We start from the raw sequence: 22986 nt of genomic DNA, 5'->3' as shown, positions 1-22986 counted from the left end.
AGGCTAATACCTCCGCCCCCGCGGGTTAACAAGCGCACAAATCGCGCGATCAGGGGAAGCATCCACCGTCGGATCTCCAATGGACAGTGAGATGGGAGGAAACATGCAAGAGGTTTATTGCATGGGAACAATCAATGGCGACCGTTAGATCGGTAGATCAACGGTTGCGATTGCGGCTGGGTTAATACACAGGTTTCCCACTGTTATGATAGGGAAATGGTTAATGCAAGGAACAAATAAAAGCACGAGCTACACAGGGTTTCAAGGGTTATAATTTATATGCACGCGGTTATGAGGAAATGGTCATATGGACATTTCGACTTTGCGCTCAGGCTAACCACAAAAACCCTTAAATGTAATTTGAAGCAAAGGACCCCGGGAGAAAGGAGGATTGAGGATGAATGAGGCAGAAGGTAGCTTAAACATGGTTTATAGAAGACAATAGTAATAATGGAGTTAGGAGAACAAGGAGGATGAAAAGAAAGAAGGAAATGGAGGTAGCGAGGTTATAAAGGCATAACAAAAATAAAGGAGGAAGGATCCAATAAACTGCTGCTAGCCCCTTCTTTTCAGAAAACACCATGGCCAAGCTGTCCTTGACCCTCAAAAATGCTCAAACAGGTAGTAGCGCTAACAATAACCATAAATGTATCATAGTGGACCATACCTAATGTTAGGGATGTTAGGGGTGCAAGAATATTTCAAACAAAACTCACCTTCGAATGTCTAACTAGATTAGAACATGCAAAACAATTGTCTTCACTTATATTAAGGATGATTAGATCAACAGCACTATTAAGTGTTTTCAGCGCACAAGAGGAAGTGACATGTTCCAGTTAGCCCATCAATCCATAAGTATGGGTGATAATGATGTTTTCAAAGTGGTAAATACTTTAGGCTAGGTGTCATATCCATGAGACTAGCTAGTGAGGGTCTAACATCTTGAGTGCATAGATGTAAGAAGGGAGCAATCATGGAGGCGTGAGTTACCCTTTTCCTTGGCTGCTTTGTTTACCCCTCTTGTGAGCCCAAAATACACCTTTAACATGAAGCAGATTATTGCTTATCAAGGTTGGGATAATATAGGAGTTCCTTTCTTTAGATGAAACATTAAATGCATGAGGAACTAGGTGATGGCTAATGAAGAGGGTAGAAATCATGTTAATATTTTTCCCACATGGTAAATAAATGTCCCAACCATATTTTGCATTTTTTATTTTACTTTTATTGTGGCTTTCTATGTTTTTATCTTTCTTCTAGGTACATCAACCTCTAGGGCTAAGTTTTTGGGCCCAAACTCAAGGATGAGGATGTAACAGCCCTGGTGAAAATTCCATGTAAAAATATATAAATACCACGGATGATGAGACAGGTATTCCAAGCTAAATGGTGGGCAGGACATCCTAGGAGGTGTTCATTTGGTTGTTTATGGCTAAGGAAATTGGCAAAGGCATTAAAGAGGCAAAAAGGTATTTTGGCACATTTATTTATGAAAATAACGGAAATTAGGAGAAAAATGAGGTGAAAGGTCACATGTTGCATGTGAGGAGGAAAATGAAGGAAAATAATGGAAAATAGGAGAAAAAGGAGGTGAAAGGTCACAGGTTGCATGTGAGGAGGAAAATGAAGAAAATAGAGGCCTCATTAATAAAAAGGCTTATGAGGATCAATGGGGAAGACTTTGTCAGTTTAGCTTTGGAGCTCTCTCATTATTCTCTCTCTCTCTCTCATACTCTTGGAGACTTAGAGTTTTCTTGGAACACTCTTGGAGGGTGTGGCATACTTGGATTCTTGGAGCAAGAAGGCAAAGGAAGAGTAGGAAAGCACAAGCGGGCACCGGCATCGGCGACGACATCAAATTTTTGCTTTGTCGACGTTTCAAGTCTAGACCAAGACCCATCATCAGGACTTGATTTACAAATAAGAGAGGTAGTGGTGATAAATATGTTTATGGTTGTGTGAGATGACAATTATGCTAGCCGACTAACCTATGATTTGAATGAACTAGATTTTTACTATTTACTATATTTCTTATAATAGAGTCAACCAAATATTTGACAACTCAAGAAACTAAGGATAGTATATGCTTGAACACCTAAACCAGAACATAATCGAAATATCCGCTTTTTGGAATACAATTAATTAGTCTCCCTCTCTCACACGTACTGCTCCCTTATGCAACACTTGTTTCATTGCATGAGCTTTGCTAGCTCATCCTTGGATGCACTAGAAGGAAAAAATACTATTTTATTTAAATCCACTTATTTTATTAATTCTATTAGTTTTCACTAGAAGGAAAAAAAATTATTTTATTTAAGTCTACTTATTTTATTAATTCTATTAATTAGATATATTGGACCATAATTACACCTGCTCATTTGGTTCGCGGTCCTAGACATTGATGAGTAAAGAAACTTGATCTACATGGTGATTTGAAAAGATTCAAAAGAATAGAATAATAGAGAAGTTCTAGAAAGCAATACCATAGTTTTATTATGAGGGAGACACAAGAATATTATAAGCAATGCAAACATTCTCCTTATTAATTTTAATTACAAAATATATTGCATAAAAATCAAATACTTCATTAGATAAAGAAAATACATTGAGATGTTTCCTACTTTATTAGTTTTAGTTGTTTTCCTTCTTTTTTGTGTGAGATGTTGCTAATGAAGAGTGTGCTTTTTCTTGGTTTCCAAATCAATAATATGTGTTTATTTCATGTGTCTTTATTGGTTTCCCAATTCCTCCATGTTTAGAGTTGGAATCGTCCTTGCTTCCTCCACTAAATGAGGAAAAGTGTGCTTCAATGTTTCTATAGACCTAACTAATGCCTTCTTTTGGGGACTCTGGCATAAAGGCTATAACCCAACTTGTTTTTGGGATGCGGAGTGGGTTGATGACAACACGCATGTATGTCGCCTTTCATCTCTTAATTTAGGAAGTGATGTTGAACGTGAAAAATTCCTCCATGTATTCGTTGTGGGAAAGGGAAATGTTGCTTCATTCAATTGACGTGATTTGGGTAACAATGATTTAGATAAAACCCAGTGTAGGAGATAATGAAAAAAAAATGGAGGCCATTATTGGTCCCAAATTCAATACCTGTGATGCTCCCTATAACATCGACCCTTGGAAAAATCATGGCATGGAGTAGCAAAATGATCGCTGTAACCATATGACTTTTGTTTCCTATGCTTCCTACATTTATGAGATCCTGATTAGTTCCTCTTGCTAGTGGACACCATTTCAATCATCTTTGTCCTGACCTCTTGGTTAGATTGCCATTTTCAAACCCGGGATAAAAAGTAACAAGAATTTGAGAACAAGTAAAATCCTACTTGTCTACCACGAAATTACCCACAACAAGGCCTTTAGTGACTGCCCTTCTGCATTCGTTTTATTGTTGTTTAATACAATGTCTACACTTTGCCCAAAAGTTGTTAACAATGGCTTTGTCCCAACTAATGCGGCACTATTACTACTATAACTTGAGATTTCACCCATCTCCATCATTGATGGATTTCCTTTATCCCCATGAGTACCACCATTAGAAGTTGCATATCCTTTTGCAACCCACAAAGTTTTATGTCCAGTCTAACTTTTTACAACAAGAAGTTTCTTTGATGAGTCAGGTCCAATGGATGGCTTTCTAGCGAGGTGATATGATGAGGCATTGAGTAGGGAAGCACCTCAAATAAGATCAATATTGTGTTAAATAGAGTGTGTAGGATGTATCCCTATGGGTTGGGCGAAGACATTTGAAAATTCTTGAAATAGTGTAACCATGGCAGGAGGTACTGGGTCGATGAGGTGTTTTAGCTTGGCAAGGTGAACTAAACACAAAGAAACACATTGGTTTAAATTGACTTTCTTAATGGGAGTTTTTCTAGTTGGAGGTTGGGTTGATTTGAGAGCTAAGGATCTAAGCACATACGTGTGGTCCTTGTGCTACAAGTGGTATTGGTGATCTTTAGCATGATAAATGGTGTGTTGGGCTTGTTTATATGGAATTCCTAGTAACAAATCAACACAATATATAGGAGAAACATCACATACCACAATATCTTAGAAAGGTCTAATAAAAAAGGTTACGACACAACACTGGGAGATAGTAAGATGAGGGCCTTCCTTTTGGACCTAGCAAATTTTATATGGGTTTGGGTGTGGAGTGGTGGGAAGGCTAAGGAGTTGAATCAAGTCATGTGCCACAAGATTCTTTTGACTCCCATTGTTAAGGATAAGAGTCGCTAAGTCATCCTTGATTTGACAATTATGGGTAAAAAGAGGTGCAACAATAGTGACAGCTTCATTAGCAATCATGGGGATGAGAGAGGTGTCCACTCTGATAGGATTGCTAAGAGAAACAAATGCAAGTGAGGTAGGGGAATTTGGTTGCTCTACCCGTGTAAAAAGAGTCTTGTTGGGGTGTATATTTTGAAGTGCTCGATAGTTTGCAGAAGCATGTGAGTTGCTCTCATGAAATGTACACCAAGGGGTATTATGAGGTGTGGGGGATAAGGGAGGGGCCATGTTAGAAGGACCGACAGGATACAAACCATTTCTGGTTGGAGAAGACCAGCTTTGAGGAACCACTTTACGTTCCACAACCAAGGTTCGAATGGAGGCCTTATCCAAGGAAGCGCTATCAAAATCAACTAGGGCCTTACCCATGACCACTATAGTGGTAGGGGTAGAGGCTTATAGTTGGTCTACCTAGTAGAAGTAGTGACCATGAAACAATGTCTTTCCCATTTTAGAGTAGCTTTTAATCTACTAGCAACCTAATAAATCTTTTTGGGGTGGGAGAGATATGGGAGATAGAAGTTATTGGTCACACTGGAATCATATCACATAGAGGTAGGGCCAAAAAATGAGAAATCACAAAATGTAACCAATTTCAAATAGCTTTTATGGAAATGGAAGGAAGGCAATCGATAAAGGCAATGAAATGGTGGTCTACATCGATGGTAGTTGACAAGAGTAGTGGAAGGTGCACAAAACCCATGTGTTCACTGCATTGAACCAGTGGCACCTACAAAGAAAAGGTGTACCTTGGACATATATTACTACTTTGTAACTTATATTAAAATTCTAATTTAAAATGTGGTATTTAGAAATACATTATTACTTTTTAACTTACATTAAAATTAAAACCTTACATGACCATGAATTTGAAATATGAAACATATTACATGAGAAAACCAAAAATTTAGGCTAATCTAAAGTTTGAACTGAAAATAATAATATTAATACTAACAATAAAACTTCAAATGAAATTGTCCAAGAAAATTTCAAAGAATAACTTCTTTTATTTCCATCCATTTATATCTTAACTCATATATTATGAAAAATAATATTATTATTCATTTATATCTCAACTCACATGTTATAAAATAATAAAAAAATATATTATCAAATTAAAATTAGTATAATAAAAAAATAGATTCTGAATTAAGGCTTCTATGATCCAAACCATCTAATGTGGTCATCATGAGCACAAGATGGAAAGTCACATCTAAACGGTGGATTAAATAAAAAAATTAATGTAAAAACCCTCAAAAAAAAAAAATTATAATTTTTTTTTTCGTTTAAAAATTATTCTACCTTACTATTCCTGGAGAGAAAATAAAGTTGGATATCACGAAAGAACTCACGAGTATTAAAGATTTGTATTAAATTGCATGCTAAATACAGCATAAATAAAACATTTATGATCAAAAAGAAATACATACAACATATTAAGTTAAGATGTGTATAATAATTGGGCAGGTAAGGTACTTGGATAGCGATCATGCAAATCTTTTTTCATAAAGCTAGCATAAATCCCATCGTATAAATTACAAAAAGAAACAAATCAAAGGGCGTGTAAAAGCCAAAATGTCATATATACTTTGTAGATATGAAGCCTCCTCATGGTGCACCAGTTATATCAAATCTTGTGTAAGATGATGGCATCCTCCAGTTTCTGAGCCCACCATTTAAATAGCCAATTCATGTCCATGGAATTTTTGGTGAAAACATCTTGACAAACGCTGTAAATACGTTTTTGCTCAACCAAAGGGAGGGTTTCCCCCACGGCAATAATACCAGTCTCCAGTGCACTTCGAAATGTTCGTTTCGCATCGACAAGAAATGTAGGAAGACTATCCAGGAGCTTGACCATTGTATATGCCCAATTGGTAAGAAAATCGACACGGAATGACATTGGAGTAATTACCTCTCCATTTCCCATAGCCTTCAAAATCTGATCTATTAAAATGGTAAGCATGTCACATTTAGTAGAGTAATATTGTACCGCTCCACCAGCTACTGCACGAAGATCGGGATCTTCACAAAACTCTTTGACCACTGTTGCGAACAACTTTGCATCACAATGCCGACTGACACCCACTAGCCAAGACAAGTCACCAGAAGCCCTTCTCATAGAACTTTCATCGGATTTATTAGACTTGATAGCTTCCACATCTTCCTTAAACCGCTTCAAAATGGCATCTCGACAAGCATCTTGGTGACGTATTTAACTTAAAGTAGTTAAATATACGTTGCTCCACAGTGCTGCGATACTCTGATTTATGGTAAGTCATCTGCAACCAATCTTGTACAGACTCCGTCACTATCTTTATATCCTTGCAATCGGACTCGCTTCGGGTCATACCAAGTCTGGCAGCTAAATCAGGCAATACATTTGTGTTCAAAGATGACAACAAGACACGAAGCTTGGCTTCTTGCTCAGAATTCCAGCGCACAGCATCTAAATATTGCATACATGACTCCATACAATCACGAAACATCACTTCCGAAGCAACTGGTAAAATATCTAATTCTTCATCCACATCGGTGAAATTAAAGCATTGGTCTGTATCATAAGAATACATTAGCTGAATACATTTGATGTAACTCTCTGGGTGGCCAGAACATGTTACCTTGATATCAAAGGACCGCTTAGCCGAAGACCTGCTTTGGGAAAGCTTGGTTTCAAAAAGCTCAGCCTTCTTCAACACTTGAGAATGAAGTAAAATAGGATTTCCGGGATACTCCACTCCAGCTGAATCGATTAAATGCAATCTTACGTCGGCCGTATTCTTGTCTCCAAACCGTGCTGGCTGCTTAGCTTCCATGGCTTCCTGCGAATACAATGACACTCTGGCCTCAATAATATCTTTGCAGAGAGTATGCACCTTATTACGATTTGTGTTCCATATTTTCTGTGAATGCAGTGACCATTCTTAAACACCGTCCAAGAACCTCTCTGTGGGCGTCTCATCTCTCTCGATGTGATAATCTAATCAGTGCAGGTTGATTGGACATCACTAACTAGGACATATTGCTTTACCCTGCCTTGTTTGCGTGGATTGGACATCACTAACTAGGACATCGCACGTATTGCTTTATTTGTCACTGTTGGTGACAACTCAAGACTTATGTGAGTGATTTTGAGAATCTGTAGTACACGTAATAATGATGTTCATAAAATTCAAGCTTTCACGGTTTTTATATTGTCAGTGATTGACAGTGAATTTGAGAATATATAGTACAATAATATTTGTGAGGCTTTATGTCACTACATTTGAGAATATTATACTTTTACTTTCTGGTTAGTGATTTTGAGCATATTTTTTTAATATTATACTTTTACTTTCTGGTTAGTGATTTTGAGCATATTTTTTTATATGGTTTTTATGTCAGTACATTTGTGAGAATATTATACTTTTATTTTATGGTAAGTGATTTTGAGCCTATTGTTTTATATGGTTAGTAGGGTTGGAATTTGGTTTTTTTTGTTAGTCATATAATTTTTTATTTTTTTATTATTTTTTTGGTTTTTATATTATTTATCAAGAAATTTTAGGTTTTAAATTTTGTTTTTCAAGAGTAATGTTCTCATAATAAATTTACTCTTCACTAATAAACGTTTAATTAAAAAATTATTATTCAATAATATATCTATGTTAAAAAATTTCACATATTTATGGTAAGCAAAAAAATAAAATGATCAATAACACACAAATCACTTATTAAATCTTGAATTTGGGTTTGAAATTGCATGGAACATTCACAATAAAATCTGTGTGAAATCATAAGGAGACCTTATGGGACATATAAGATGACCAACATAATAAAACTATTGAATGTTACCAATAAAAATTCAAAAGTAAATTAATTAATATGATTTATGTTATGATTTACATAATCTAATATATATTATAGGATCTAAAGACAAATTTTTATAGTATTTATTTTAGCATGTTTTATATCATGTGATATACACTAATATTAACAAGATTGAATGCATAGTATATGAACCTTTTAAAAATTAAAAGACTAAGCTTATAATAAATGGACATTGTGATTCTCTTAACATAATATTATAGGATTATGTTATGATTTCCTCGATTATTACATTCTCGGAGAGAAAACACTTATAAGTATTAAATGTGGTAAAAGCATGTTGTGATCAAATCCTTCCTTCTATTTATCACCAAAATTTTGTAAAATATATATATATATAACAAAACCAATGCTTATAAAAGTAACATTGTTATTTAATTTTAATACTTTGACAACTACAATTGTGGGGATTTCAACAAAAAGCGTTGAACATTTGAAACATGTTTATTTTGCTTACTGAAAGTATATAATCAATCATAGGTAAAGTATCATCTAAAAAGAACAATTTATAATATGCCACCTCAATTTTTAGATTCCCAATAAGACTAAGTTCCATGCAAATTCAGAGATAATTTCTGACATTATCTAATATAAGGTTCGATACAAAATAGAAATATATGATACCTTAAAAAGACATAAAAACATACCACCAACCTCCAGTTTTCAAATCCATCCAATAAGAGAAATGCATTTGGTAACAAATTATTAATTGATACATATACATACTATTCTAAATGATGGTTTACTCCAAAATCTAGTTACATCAAACTAATGTCACAACTTACAAGTTTCTAAATTCCATTGCTCCAATGATAATGAAAGCAATGAAATGCCTCAAGTTGCATGGAAGTTATGCATTAAAGCCAAAGAAAGAGGGGGATTGGATATATGTGCAAAAGAATCTCCTCGTATTTAAATGCATGTTGAGAAGCATAAAGGCAAAGAAGTTTTTCCATTGTAGCCAAATGGTCCAATCTAAATGCATCACATCTTTTACTGCATTTTTCAAAAGGTTGGTAAGATGTAGGCATTTTTCAACCTTGATGGCATTTTTCATGTGCCATCAACCTATAACAACAATAGATGAAAAATCTTTCAAATGATATCTTTGATTTCTTCTTATTTCAGTCATCGTCCATGTAATTATTAATGCCTATATTCCAAATTCCGTCAATATACAAAGAGCATTAAAATTCCATATCAAAAATATAAATATAGTAGAGGACAACAAAAGTAAAAAAAATATATATTTATAAATAAACGCTGCGAAAAATATAAAAAACATGTAACTTAATAATTCTTACATGTCAAAAAAGTCTTCCTTCCTTTACATCTTTCCAAATTTGATAAACTCGTTCCCATTCCACCTCTATTGTGTTAGGACCTATTAATGATATACACATCAATGCATCTGAGAACCCTCGTTCACATGCAATGGTGCTCGCTAGTATGACAAGCATTGCTTGTCATAATTTTAGCATATTTGGATACCTAGAGTGCCAATCTTTTGTTTGAGAAAATACTTTCCATGCATCTTTCATTGGGAATCTTTCTCCATTCAAATAAACCACATCAATAATTTGATATAATTCTGTTTTACAAGTTTTAATATCAAACGTTGGTACATTTTCACCTTCATTACATGTTTTATGTTGCAAATGTGAAAAAAAAATTCAAGCTAATGTTTTGCATTATTTTCTTTGACATAAATATCTAACAAATAATGACAAGGACTAAACAACCTTGTTGCATTAAAAATATGAAGATCTGGAAATCTTGAATTGAAGCTCTCAATCATTGCTTGGACATAATTTGTTGTAAGTTTTATGCAACTCTCGAGGGAGACATCACTGCAAGTTGTCATTGGTTGTGACAATTGTTCATCATGGATTTCAAAATAGAAAAAATCATGTCTATGGGTAGTCCCCTCTTTGTCAACATTTTCAAGGAAACCATCTTTAGAGTCTTTCTAAAATTTAGTAAGATGTACAACACCCTTTGCAAAACAATCTAGTTACATAAATATCTTTTAGGAGTATTCAATGCATGGTCAATAACTCTTCCAAACGATGTGATGTCCACATTATCTTCTTGAAATTTTTAGTTTAGATTATCCAACTCCTTCAAAACATTAGCAAGCATATTCAAAGAAAATTGAATTGAAAAAATCCTTGCCTTATGATATGATGAATTCTTTTTTTCTTTCTTCCACAAGCTCAAACTAGCAAGCATCAATGTAACTAGTCTTTCAACCACTTGACCCCTAGAGAGCCATTGAATCCCATGGATTTGAAGAACCTGCAAGGATTCTAATTCCATTATCTCTAATAAAGGAATGAGTTCATTATTTCTCTTTGCTGAATTTCCAATCCATGAGTATACCTTATTTGTTATTTTCTCAACATACAAAAACTCTAGTATCTTCTTTGACGCATTTGATGCTGCAAGTGCTTAACGCATTGCAATGCAACGAGTACCAATAATATTTGATAGATCATTCTTTATCAATGTGACAAATCCATTTTTACATCCAACCATAGATGAAGCACCATCAATCGAAACTGCTATTAGTTTCTTATTTTTCAATTACCTTGTTTCCTTTAAATTAAAGATGGTATCATATATAGTCTTTCCTTTTCTATCAGGAACAATAATCATTTTCATAAATTGTGAGACTAGAGGGCCCAAAACTTTTAAGTTTAGATATGTAGAATACACAACAAGGTGTTGTTACAAACCATTGTTTATACTTTCATCTAACATTATAGAGAAAAATGGACTTTTTGACATTTTTCTAGCTTGCACCTCTTTAAGGTAATCTGATATAGAGTGAATAAATTCAGTGGCTACTTTTCTATTTATGTAGGAAGAATAATCCACTCGAGAAGGCCTATTAGGCATCTGTATATGCATTTGAAAATGACAGAGATCTTCATAAGTAGCCATTAAAATGCCTTTCTATGTAATAAAATATGCTAACTTCATGGTGGTTATGACCATTTCCTTATTATCGTCATTTATATCCACTATGTGTTATGTAATGGGCTTTGTCAACCTTTTTGTTTCATTTAAATTTCTTTGAGTTGATGTTGTAGGTTTTAACCCTCTACAACAATTACCTGCAAACGAATTATTAAAATAGAAAATATACAATGACGAGAACATAGAACAAATACACATAGATTTTCCCCTAGATCCCAAAACCAGGACTACCAAATTGATTTTTCATTATATTCATTTCAATGTTAGAATACATATATATACATGTCAAGTCATTAATAAACCCCAAACCATTAACCCTGGATTAGAACATAACCGTATTTCCCTTGCTCGGATCTACAAAATACCGTGGGTAGAAAACCATCATGCCCAAAACCATGTGCAAAAACCATGTACAAAACCGTAGGTAGGTGCGACTAGTCATGGAAAGATTATAACACACACCCAACAGATGTTCGATGAATAACATATTTTGCATGAGTTGTCACAAAATCATATTAAATGGTAGTATATCCATTTCCAATACCCCATGGACCTTGAGCATTGTATTTCTCACAAATTTTGCACTTTATACGAGTATTACCATCTTGTACATTGATACGATACACCCAAGGATTTTTTATCATCCACTCTTCTTGAAATTCACATTTTGAGAAGGCCTTAGGACTCTTTGAGCTACTAGATCCACCATCTTGTCCTTCCCTTTCATGGCAGGAATTTCTAGATCAACAACAAACTCTTCATCCATATCTTCATTAGCGTCATCATTCAAATCAGGTATATATTGAATATCTTTAACATTACAAGTTTTTGATGTTTTAGAATATCCGTAAAATTTGTCTATAGTTGATTGACCCTTCCTTTTTGGAGGCATTTCTATTTAAATAATTTACCTACATGCAAAACAATTACAATAAATTAGTAATTTATAAAACTTATAAAAAAAAGCATTATCACATTTAGCTTAAAATATATTATCTATAAATGGAAAATAAATATAAAGAAAATTTCAGTTTAGTTTAGACACTCAATCACAATAATCCCTCAATGATGTCGTGTCTGTTTTCTCGTAATCCCTTTCAAGGTTAATAATCGGTTAATAATCCATCTGCACATGTGATTTATTTTAAATTTCTCATTACTCAAATTTAAAGTGGTACTCTTCATTACATCTTGTTGCATTGCCTTAAATAATACGAAGGAAATGGAAAATGAAGTATTTTTCTATCTCTCCTCATTCCTTTTTCATTTTACATTTTTTATTTATATTTTTTATATCATTCATATTTATATTTATATTTTATTTTTATTTTTATTATTAATTTATTTTATTTTAACTTATTCTTCATTAATTGTATATAGTTTATCTTCTTTTAATTATTATTAAAAAATTTCTTTATATGATTTAACAATGTAATATTTTATGTTCTTCCAATTCTTTATTAATTTTAAATTTAACTTTACTTTATTTACATATTTTACCCATGGGGATGGTGTTAGCAATCTATGATTTCCCTAGGCTGAAAAATGAATTCTAGAGGTAATCACAAACCACTTTAGGCTAGAATCTAGCCCTTCTAGCATGGAGAGGGCTCTCTCACTTAGGTTACTCAACAAATATGATATTAGGTTAGGTAAGCTCAACAAGGTTTGTTTTTTAAAGGTTTGTTGATAAGAAAATAGACAGATCCATTGGGCATGGAGTCATGTCAAATCAATTTTTTTGTCCAGTGATATGATGGAAAAAGAGGGTTTCTCCACAGGGGCAAGGTAGGCAACTTTGGTGGTGGAACTTAGATCAAATTTGTAGGTTTTAACCCCGTACATAAATTACCTGCATACGAATTCTAAAACACAAAAAATAAACAATGCGAGAGCATAACACATAAAACACATATACACAGAGATTTTCCCATGGATCCCAAAACTGGGACTACTAGCTTGATTTTTCATTATGTTCCTTTCAATGTTACAATACATATTTATACATGCCAAAGCATCCAATACCATGGACCGAAAACCATCGTGTCCAAAACCATGTGCGAAAAACATGTAGAAAACCATAGTTAGGTCCGCCCAACCAAATATAGGGTCCAAAAACAAAATTTTCTGGGGCGCTGCCCCAGACCCCATAGAGTGGGGTTACCTACACCCCTCAAACCCCTTGTGACCCCTCCCGCTATGCAATCGGCGCAACGAAGGGGCAGGGCTCCGGCCCCCTCTGACCCCCTGATTAACTACGTGGGCTAGTCGTGGAAAGAATATAACACAACCCAACAAAATTGTTGTAGGGGGTGAATGTAGAAAAGGTGAAAGACAACACATTAGAGCATCAAAACATGGATGAATTCTAAAATTTTGCCTTCAATTGAAAAAATTGATAACTTGGAAAAGCTAAAACAGAGCACCATTAACATGAATTTTGAATCAAACATCTGGTTTTTTCCAATAAAGAAGATACACATTTAAGGGATGTAAACACACAAGATAACTTACAAGATCAAAGGAGCACAAACCAAAAAAATCTGACACAAGAATCCCTACAAATCACCTTATATTTCATTCATTCACTGGTAAAGCTTTCAGAAAAGTACAGTGCACAAAAGTCTTTCTTCTCTAATCTAACCAACATAACCACTTACAATTTTTTTGATCTCTTTATACATCATCAAGGATTTGATCTCCTACCCTAGGTGGTTGAAATCATTTACCAAAACAAACTTATAACTAGATACATCCATTAGAGGAGATTTCAACCAGAAAGTGGCCTCCTAAGGAAAAATAATAAAGTAATAGTTAAACCAATAAAATAAGAGTTATGAATTTTGAAGGGAAAAGAAAAAAAACTATTTTTTTAATTGTGTTTTTGGCTTAGCTCCTTATAGGTTTACTCAAATTTCAAGTGTAGGCACTCATTAGATGCAAAGTTAAATTTCGCATCCAACGAGTACCCATTATGCATACTTCTTGGAAGACACACATTGATAAACATTGAAGATGCATTAAACACATGTGACACAAACACTTTTTTAATGTATCTTCAATTTTTATCAATGCGGGTCTTCTCTAAAGTATGCATAATGGGTACTTGTTGGATGTGAAATTTTATTCTACATCCAACGAGTGCCTACACTTGAAATTTGAGTAAAACTACAAGGAGTTAAGCCAAAAATACATTTAAAAAATTAGTTTTTCTTCTTTTCCCTCTAAAATATTTACATGTACCTCTTTTTAAATTTAAAGGATTTTGATGACATGAAAATTAGATGAAAATTTCATGGGCACTTTTAGGTTGAAATTTCCTCTAATAACAAATCTGGTGCATATATTGAAAAATAGGATTAGTTTTCCTTATAACCAATCCAAGTCTAAAACATCACTAGCTTGGAATATTGACAAATAAACATTAAATAAAACTGCTAAGGTAATTTTACACCTATCTACATGATCTAAACCACTTCTAGAAGTCAAAAATTCGAAATTTGAAATGAAAAGTGCTGATTGTCCAAACTTGCAACACATTAGCCAGTTTCGTAGCAAAATGAAGTAGCCTCCATGTTTTGTACGGTTGCATCCCCCTTCTGTAAAAATGAAGAAAATGGCTATGCTTCAAATACTTATGTGATGGTGTCGAACCTCTTAAGTAAGATTCAAAATTCCTGCAAACCTCCTTTTGACCTGTTCCCCACTTTCGCAGCAAGATTGTCTACTTTCGCAACACCTCCAAAAACTGAACATATGGTGACTCTTTTCTTAATATAAAGTGTTGGAAACATCAATGTGGATGTTGGAACATTCATATAACTCCCCTTATGACAATCAAACCTTCAAAACTTCACTATCCCACCAGTACCAAAGATTATACAAAATTGCAACAAGTCCTTGCTGCGTTTTACAAACTTCACAAAAACTAACTTATTTTTTAGCAAAAGTTTTTTTTTTAGAGTTGAGTGGTACCCTCTTGCTGAAGGTTCACCTTTGTACTAGCCTCTGCAAGTATGTCCATCTTACCTCTCTTTCTCTTTCTTCCATATTTCTTGTCCTCAATGAGCTTTTCCTTTACTAATCTGAGCCTTCTTTTTAACACCAAATTTTGTACATACAATTTTTTCACTTGCCTATGCAAAGGCAAGGTCCACTTCAATTTGTATTTGGCATTGTCAAGGACATGCTCAACAACTTCTAACTTCCTAAACAAATACAACTTATCCCTGTGATCCTTTTTTGCAAGTTGGTCCACCTGTTGTTGAACTCCTTCAAGTTGTTCGAGTAGCTTCTCAAATTATTTTTGCTCATCAAAAACCATCTTTTATTCAGGCTGAATAGTCTCCTTTACTTGCATTTTCACCTTGGCAGTAGACCTAGTTCTAGGTCTCCTTAACTGCTCAACTTCCTCCTTTAACTCTTCAACATCAATGACCAATTTTCCTTTGCCTTTGTTAGCATGTGCTAATGTTTTCTTTGATGGCTCTCCTTCACTAGGTTGAATAGTTTCTTGTGATATTTTATGCCTAAGTTCCCTATTCTCTTGCTGCAAGTATGCTATTGTCAAATGGGCCTTGTCTAACTGATCTTGTAACTCTCCAATTTCCTGGTCCCTTTCATCAATTTTCACTTCCTTCTATGTTCTCTCTGATTCCATAACTTGAATAGGTGGAGATGGAGGATCTACAGGCAATCTCTTGGATGCATCTCTTGTTCTTGGTAACCTTGCCACCTTTTCTACCTCAACTGAGAAATGTATCTTCTTAGCACTTTTCTTATGAACTGATTTTTTTTTAGTCAAAGGTTTTTTTACTGAGCTTGTTGTTGTAGGTGAAGCTTCTTTAATCGCAACTGATGGGGTGTCTTTCTTGGTTTTTTGGCTATTTGAAGATTGTGCTACCCATCCTAAAGAAACTAAAAAATCTTGCCATGACTGCTTCTTCTTTTCAAGCTCCTTCATTACCAACAATTTAGTTAATGAAAAATGAAACAAACTAGCTTCAACTTGACTTCCTTTTGTTTGAACTCGGTCAACCATCTTACATAGACTCCTAAACAGATAATAAGGAAGATTCAAAGATTTCTTGCTAGTAAAATGCATTAAGGGCCTAATGTGACAATGATACACCTTATTGAACCTCCCTTCACATGTGAAGTACCTTTGAATCACCTCCAACAATTTACTATGGTGATCTTGTAACTAACTCCTTGGAACAACATAACCATACCCTTTTTGGTGTGTTGGCTTAAGAAAGTCCTTGAAATCAACTAAATCAAAATCCATACCTTTGAACCATTCCTCTCCACTCAAAGGGATCTCAGTGGCCTCAGCTATTGATTGAGTCGAGACTGGAAAAGTCAGACTTCCCACCTTTGCTTGCACACCATCAAAACCCCTAGCAAACTCCTTTATCAACTGTAAATGATACCCCTGAATTTTCTCATAGAATCTCATACACCCTACTTGTTCAAAATCCATTCAGATGGTTGGATCTCCGTTGATGGTTGTGATATCCTGTGGTTCAAAATGTACAATGGCTCCCCCTTTGTGTTTTTTGTCTTCTGGAGTTGACATAGTTTCTCTTTTACAACAATGAATAATTTTAGGGTTATGAGCAACTTGTTTGTGTAACAATGGAGGTGTTATGGTATTTAAAATCTTCTGACAATGACTTAAGATATAATCCAACAATTACACCAAAACTTACAATTGTAGACTTTCTCAGGAAAACCCTATAGAAATTGGAATTTCATAACTATTGGCAAGAATTTAAAATAGGGACAGTTGCACCGCACAACCCAGAAGCATGACGCTAAAGAAATTTGACTTTTTAAAACACCTTTGAGCATAAAATTTAAGAGAAACAACTTTGTTATAGTTTTAAGACCAAGGCACCTATTGCATGCAAGGGATCACACAGCGAAAAGGCGAATTGACAACGATAAAAGAAGGATATGACCCACTGTGTGGAATCACAGTTGATTAGGATAAAAACACAACATAGTGGAAGAAAACGTAGCAGATTTCAGAAGAGCAGGGACATTAATTTTATCCTTTTTGCGGGCTTTAAATGGTTTATGTTGGCTTCTATATGAAATTTTAGAGGGAAATTTGACCATTGATGTGAGGGAATTTAAGCACTATGTGAACTTCCAACGCCCTTGCGTCCCTTTCACAACGAATGAAACGAGAAACCTGAGCTTTCTGATGTAGATGATGAAGAGATGAATGATATGGGATGAATAGGCACGTTCAAATGATCACGTGAATGGCTTGGAGTGGAAATGAAGCCGTTGATTGTGATTTAGAAAAAAATCATGAATGTGCAATGCTTTTCTAAAAATGCAACGCATTGGGAAAAGGAAGGACTACCCTTCTAACTGTTACTCCCTACTGAGATCATGAGTTTTCCTTTTGAAATGACATTCAAACTGATACCAAAGAGCCTCCAAATCTATGCCAAGATCATTTCATGATTTCTTTTGATGTAGACATAGCCTCTAGACTTAGGTGACCTACTAACAATGACTTAGAATGGTGACCAACTCCCAATAACCAAGGATTTGTAAAACATGATTTTTGTACTTTTTCCAAAGTGACCAAAGACTTCCCATGATTTCCCTTTAGTAAGGAAAACACATGACTTTAGACATTAGACTCTTCGAAAAATAGACACCTTTACATGACACTTTATCTAAACCTAGGCCTTTTTAAACAATAATAGTCAGGTCATCATGACTAATATTTACAAATTTGACCTCAGATACATAGCAAGACTAACACAAGCAAGATTCCTAGACATAGGACCCTAACAGATGGAATGGTTAAAATTAGTAAAGTTGTGTATAAATTCCTTGTAGATTCAAACTGCTAATTGTAATTTACTAAAATAATAGACTTGAATCTACTCTACTCATCAGCGTAAACAATTAAACGATCGTGAAATCATGAAGCATACAAGAGAAATAATTCAATCAACACATTACATAATGATTTCCTGGGGAAATCCACAACTAAAAACCCATGTTATCTATATATTGCATTAGTCAGAAAATATTAGAAGATTACAATGCTTTTCTCAAGCCTGAGCAACCTTTGCACTATCTCTATTTGTCTCATTACTTCCTAGACAAGCATAGGCCAATACTAAACTAGATTTTGGCTTACCCAAGTCCCTATTTCCTTGTGTTGTTTCCTTGGGAATTAGCCCCCCATTAATTAAGGAAATTCCTTAATATGAATTGTGTAATCCTCATAGCCCTTCCTCTGATTGCATGCACCACCTGTACAATTCAGATGATTATATAATTGATAGTACATTGTCCCTGAACTCCAATTTCAATTGGGTAACTCTCAGATCTGACATGTGTGAGTTATTTATGAGTGAATCATTAGTTAACTAGTTTAACACATGAAACAACACCCTAATGTCTGACCTTCTACTAGTTCCTCCATCAGTTGGAACTAGTTTAACTGACTTTAACTCAGTTAAAATGAATTAATTAATTACAACTCAAAATAAACTCAACCAGGGATCCTATAATGTAGGAGACACTCTACATGACTCAAGTTAGACAGTCAACTCGAATTAACTAAACCAACTAAGTCAATTTAACTTATTTAACTCGTACAAGTTGTCTTGTGATGTGGAATTACAATTTTATTCCTAATTTAATTCAAGGAAAAAATTAAATTAGGATTTTCTTATTGAATTTTCAACAAGTTGAAAATGCCCTAAGATTATTGAATGGATAGATTAAGACAAAACCAAACTGGATGGACCTATTGGTAATGAGAAGGAGAGGTTTGTTTTCTAATTCTCATTAATAATGAAATATTCTATTCTTGGAAGAAAAGAGTAAACATTTAGTAATTGTTCAATTATTACCATCATTTTACTACATACACAACTGAGATCAAATTTGTGGATGCTTAAGATTAATTGAATCTTGAGGCATAAATTATTGTCAGCAATTCCATTCTAAAAAGTGGAAAGATGCCAAAAATAATTCTCTTCCCCCTCAACAAATTCATTTATACAAAACTTTAGACACCATAATCAATATGCTAATATTAACTATTATGTTGATGCAATTATTATACTATTTTGTAATATTTTATAATTAATTAAATTTAAATAATAACCCATATTATTTTCTAAAATTGTTTCAATTTAATAGATATTTCTAAAAGATTAAAAATAACTTTAAACTAGATTCATATTAAAAAAACTATACATATTAAAAAAATCGCTGACACTATAAAACTATATATATATATATATATAATTATAATTATAATATTAATATACTGAATTAAATAAAATATTAAAATTATATTCTTATATAAATTGATTTAATAAAATCTAGTTTGAATTTTTTTCACCTCTTTAGCTATATATACTTTATTTTCATTATTATAAAATTTACAACTATAAGTTACAACTATTTTGATAGGACTTTGCTAAAAATTTATGGTAATTATAAAATTGCTAAATAGTTTTATGTTATGCTTTTGAATTTAATTGATACTTTCAACTTTATGGTATTCGTAAAAGTAAAGATAACGTGGGTTAAAAAGTATGAACACTCACATCCAATCCAACGAGCATTGAATTCAATGTCTTGTGAATTCAGAATTCAAAACCACCCAACACGCAAAATGGATTTTTTCATTATGAATTGAATTCCTTCCATTTTTACTTTAATCCTTATTCAAGTGTGGTTTCGTTTCAAGATTGAGATGGATTTTCATGTCTTGCATTTATTTATTTTCAAACTTTCTTGCCTGAATCCTACCATGTATTTAATTAACTCACAGTTACATTATTGAATTCCTTCCCATTTTACTTTATTACTTCTTGAAGTGTAATTTGGTTTCAAGGTTGACATGGATTTTATGTCTTGCATTTTTTCTTTTTTCAAGCTTTTTTAATTAACTCACAACGAAGTTGTGTTTTGCATGAGAGCTATTAACTTTGTTTTGCATGAGAGCTTATTAATAGTTGATCAATGTTTGTTTAGAAATCGAAGCTTAGTGTCATGAGGATGAGTCTTCCAAGAATAAGGTTTGCAGGTTCATTTGAAATGGGTTGGTCAGTGGTATTCTATTTAGATGTTTTTTCTAGGGTTCGGTTAGAGTTTCCAATTTCTATCTAAATCCTCAACATTGAACAATGTTACTCCTCTCAATGTGTTTTTTGAAGTCCTTGTAGTGATTTGTACTTACCTAGGTATAATCTTATATAGATTAGTTGATTTGAGTGATTTTTAGTTTCTACTAGTTCTTGGGTTTAAACTTTATTGGAAGGATTGAAGCCGAAACTTAATTATGTCAAGGGGGCGTCGAAAATCTCCACTAAACTTTATGCAATCCCTGTGGATTTATCATTAATTTTTTTGAGGTATTTCAAAATTTATTTCTTCATTTTATTTTTTACATAGAAAAAACCCTCTTATGTGAGATCATTTCTCTCATATACACACCTGTGGATTTATCATTATTTTTTTTGAGATATTTTAAAATTAATTTCTTCATTTTATTCTTTACATAGAAAAAACCCTCTTATGTCAGACCATTTCTCTCATATATGCACATCTTTAAATCTAAAACTTTTTGTCCCTCCCAAAAAATTATTATACAAATTTTTATTAGTATAACTAGTCTAAAAACAAAAAATTGATGAAAAGAACTTGTGTAATAGGAGTCCAAACCTACAACAGTGAATACCAATTGCGTAGAAAAATATATTATTTTGATAAATATGCAATGGATTTTTGTGTGTTGTTGTTTCTTTGCTGACTCATTCTGGATAAGCTTCTGTATAACATGTCTAACTTGTTTGGATCAAATAGTCGTCTCCATTTCTAGCAAATCTTTGCGCAAGGAACTCAGGAAAAAGCTTTTAGGCCTCAAGCCTACCATTAATGAAATCTTAAGGATTTCTTCTAAATTAGACCTCTCATCTCATAGAGGCCTGTCGTTGAAGGACATTCAAGCCCAGTTGTAAGATGGTCTTCACCTTGTGAAGAAATTAGAGAGTATCAACAATTTTAATTTATATAGAAGATATTGATATGGAAAGAATATCCTAAAGGTAGAAAAAAATGTCAATGATTTCTTTCTCACCCTCGTTGACCTTGTGAGTCATACTCGATGTCCATAAGCTAAACACAGATTCCAAAGCCTATGAGGAATGATTGAGTCGTATGGAAAAAATGGGTTGGCATATAATCGACAGTGTCAATGCCAAGATGATTAAGGATGCCCGTTCCAATTCCTTCATGCTTCATCAAATGAGTATAGGAAAATTATTTGAGACCTCCATTAATGAGTCCTATGATACTACAATGGCTAAAAACCCCACCAACAACTTCCACTCCCAAGTCTCGGATATGTTGAACTTCGTAGTTGGTTTGAATAATCTTGTCAATGATGTCAAACAAAGCCTAATATTTCAGAATGGGGTTAATATAGTTGGGGTAAAATGTATGGTACTCAGGACGATAAACTTGATTTTTGTTTCTCTTGTGATCTATAGTGTTTGGAAAAAATATATTTAATTAAATAATAATTTTTTGACTACAGGTTTGTCGAAGTCAGAGACACCACCAAAGCAGCCAGTAGTACTTGCAGAGAACATTATTCTTCCTGCAGGTGCAATGCCTCAAGAAAATGTTAGGAAAAATAATGAGAGAGGGGGAGGGGGGGAGTGGGGCGTGAATCAATATTTTACACACTTTCAATCTCAAATCTTATTATGATTACTATACGCAATTGTTGTAAAGGAAACTAGCATATGTACGTGACTGTTACTATCGAAACCTATGTATATCTAGATAACTTATCTGATCATTTGTATAGTATTAATCAGTGCATTATTATTCCATTATTCATTAATTAAATAGTAAGTATGAGCAGTTAGGAAGAATATAGGACATAAATACACACAACCATATGAACACCAATATTTTTAGGTGGAAACCCAATGTGGGAGAAAACCACCACTATTGTTGTCTTTTCCTTCTTCTTTTATTAAAAATAATATTCTTACAATCTTGTACTGGTGCAGACTTTAACCAGTACATAGGCTCCTTCATGCAGAAGGCTACAACCTTTTCTCGTTTTCCAGCTCCTACTGGAAGGGAGCTACAAACCCCTTTGTGAAGATTGCCATCCTCAACTCTTTGTGAAGACTGCCATCCTCAGCTCTTTGTGGATCACTTTTTAGAATGTTTCAAACTGGATCCACTCTCAATAATTCTGAAATCAACTACTCAAATACTAGATCATCAAATCTTCTAATGTAACCAATGAAACTTGATCAATTCAGAATAAATCATACCAATGCATACCCACTCATTAATATACCAATTCAAACATTGTTACCCATCACAGAAACCAACTGCTGCCATTGCAAACCCTGATCAAACATGCATCATATTGTATATGCTACTGTTATTGATCATACATGCATATGTACATGCTTCTCCTAAAGAATACCCTCATACAGATTTCAAAATATTGATAATTTAATCTGAATCATTGTGTTATTGAATCAATCATCCAAATAGATATTGAAGCCAACATAAATCATTGAATAAAATATAAAATATCAGATAGCAGTATCATCACTTAGTCAACTTCTAATTCATAATCAATTCAACCTAATTATTATAAGAAAGACTTCATCAATAGACAACAACATAAAAGAACAGATCAACCATTATCATCATCTCATCCTGCAAAACCCTAGTATATGTAAATGACTCTTATAAAGCACTCCTGTGTATGTACGCTCCTTTCATACTTGACACCTGTGTATAGAT

This window comes from Pinus tabuliformis, chromosome 5_1 (assembly GCF_031772625.1).
Source record: "Pinus tabuliformis cultivar Carrire ecotype Pingquan chromosome 5_1, CPIR1, whole genome shotgun sequence".
NCBI lineage: Eukaryota > Viridiplantae > Streptophyta > Pinopsida > Pinales > Pinaceae > Pinus > Pinus tabuliformis.
Note: the sequence above shows the minus strand (reverse complement) of the source record.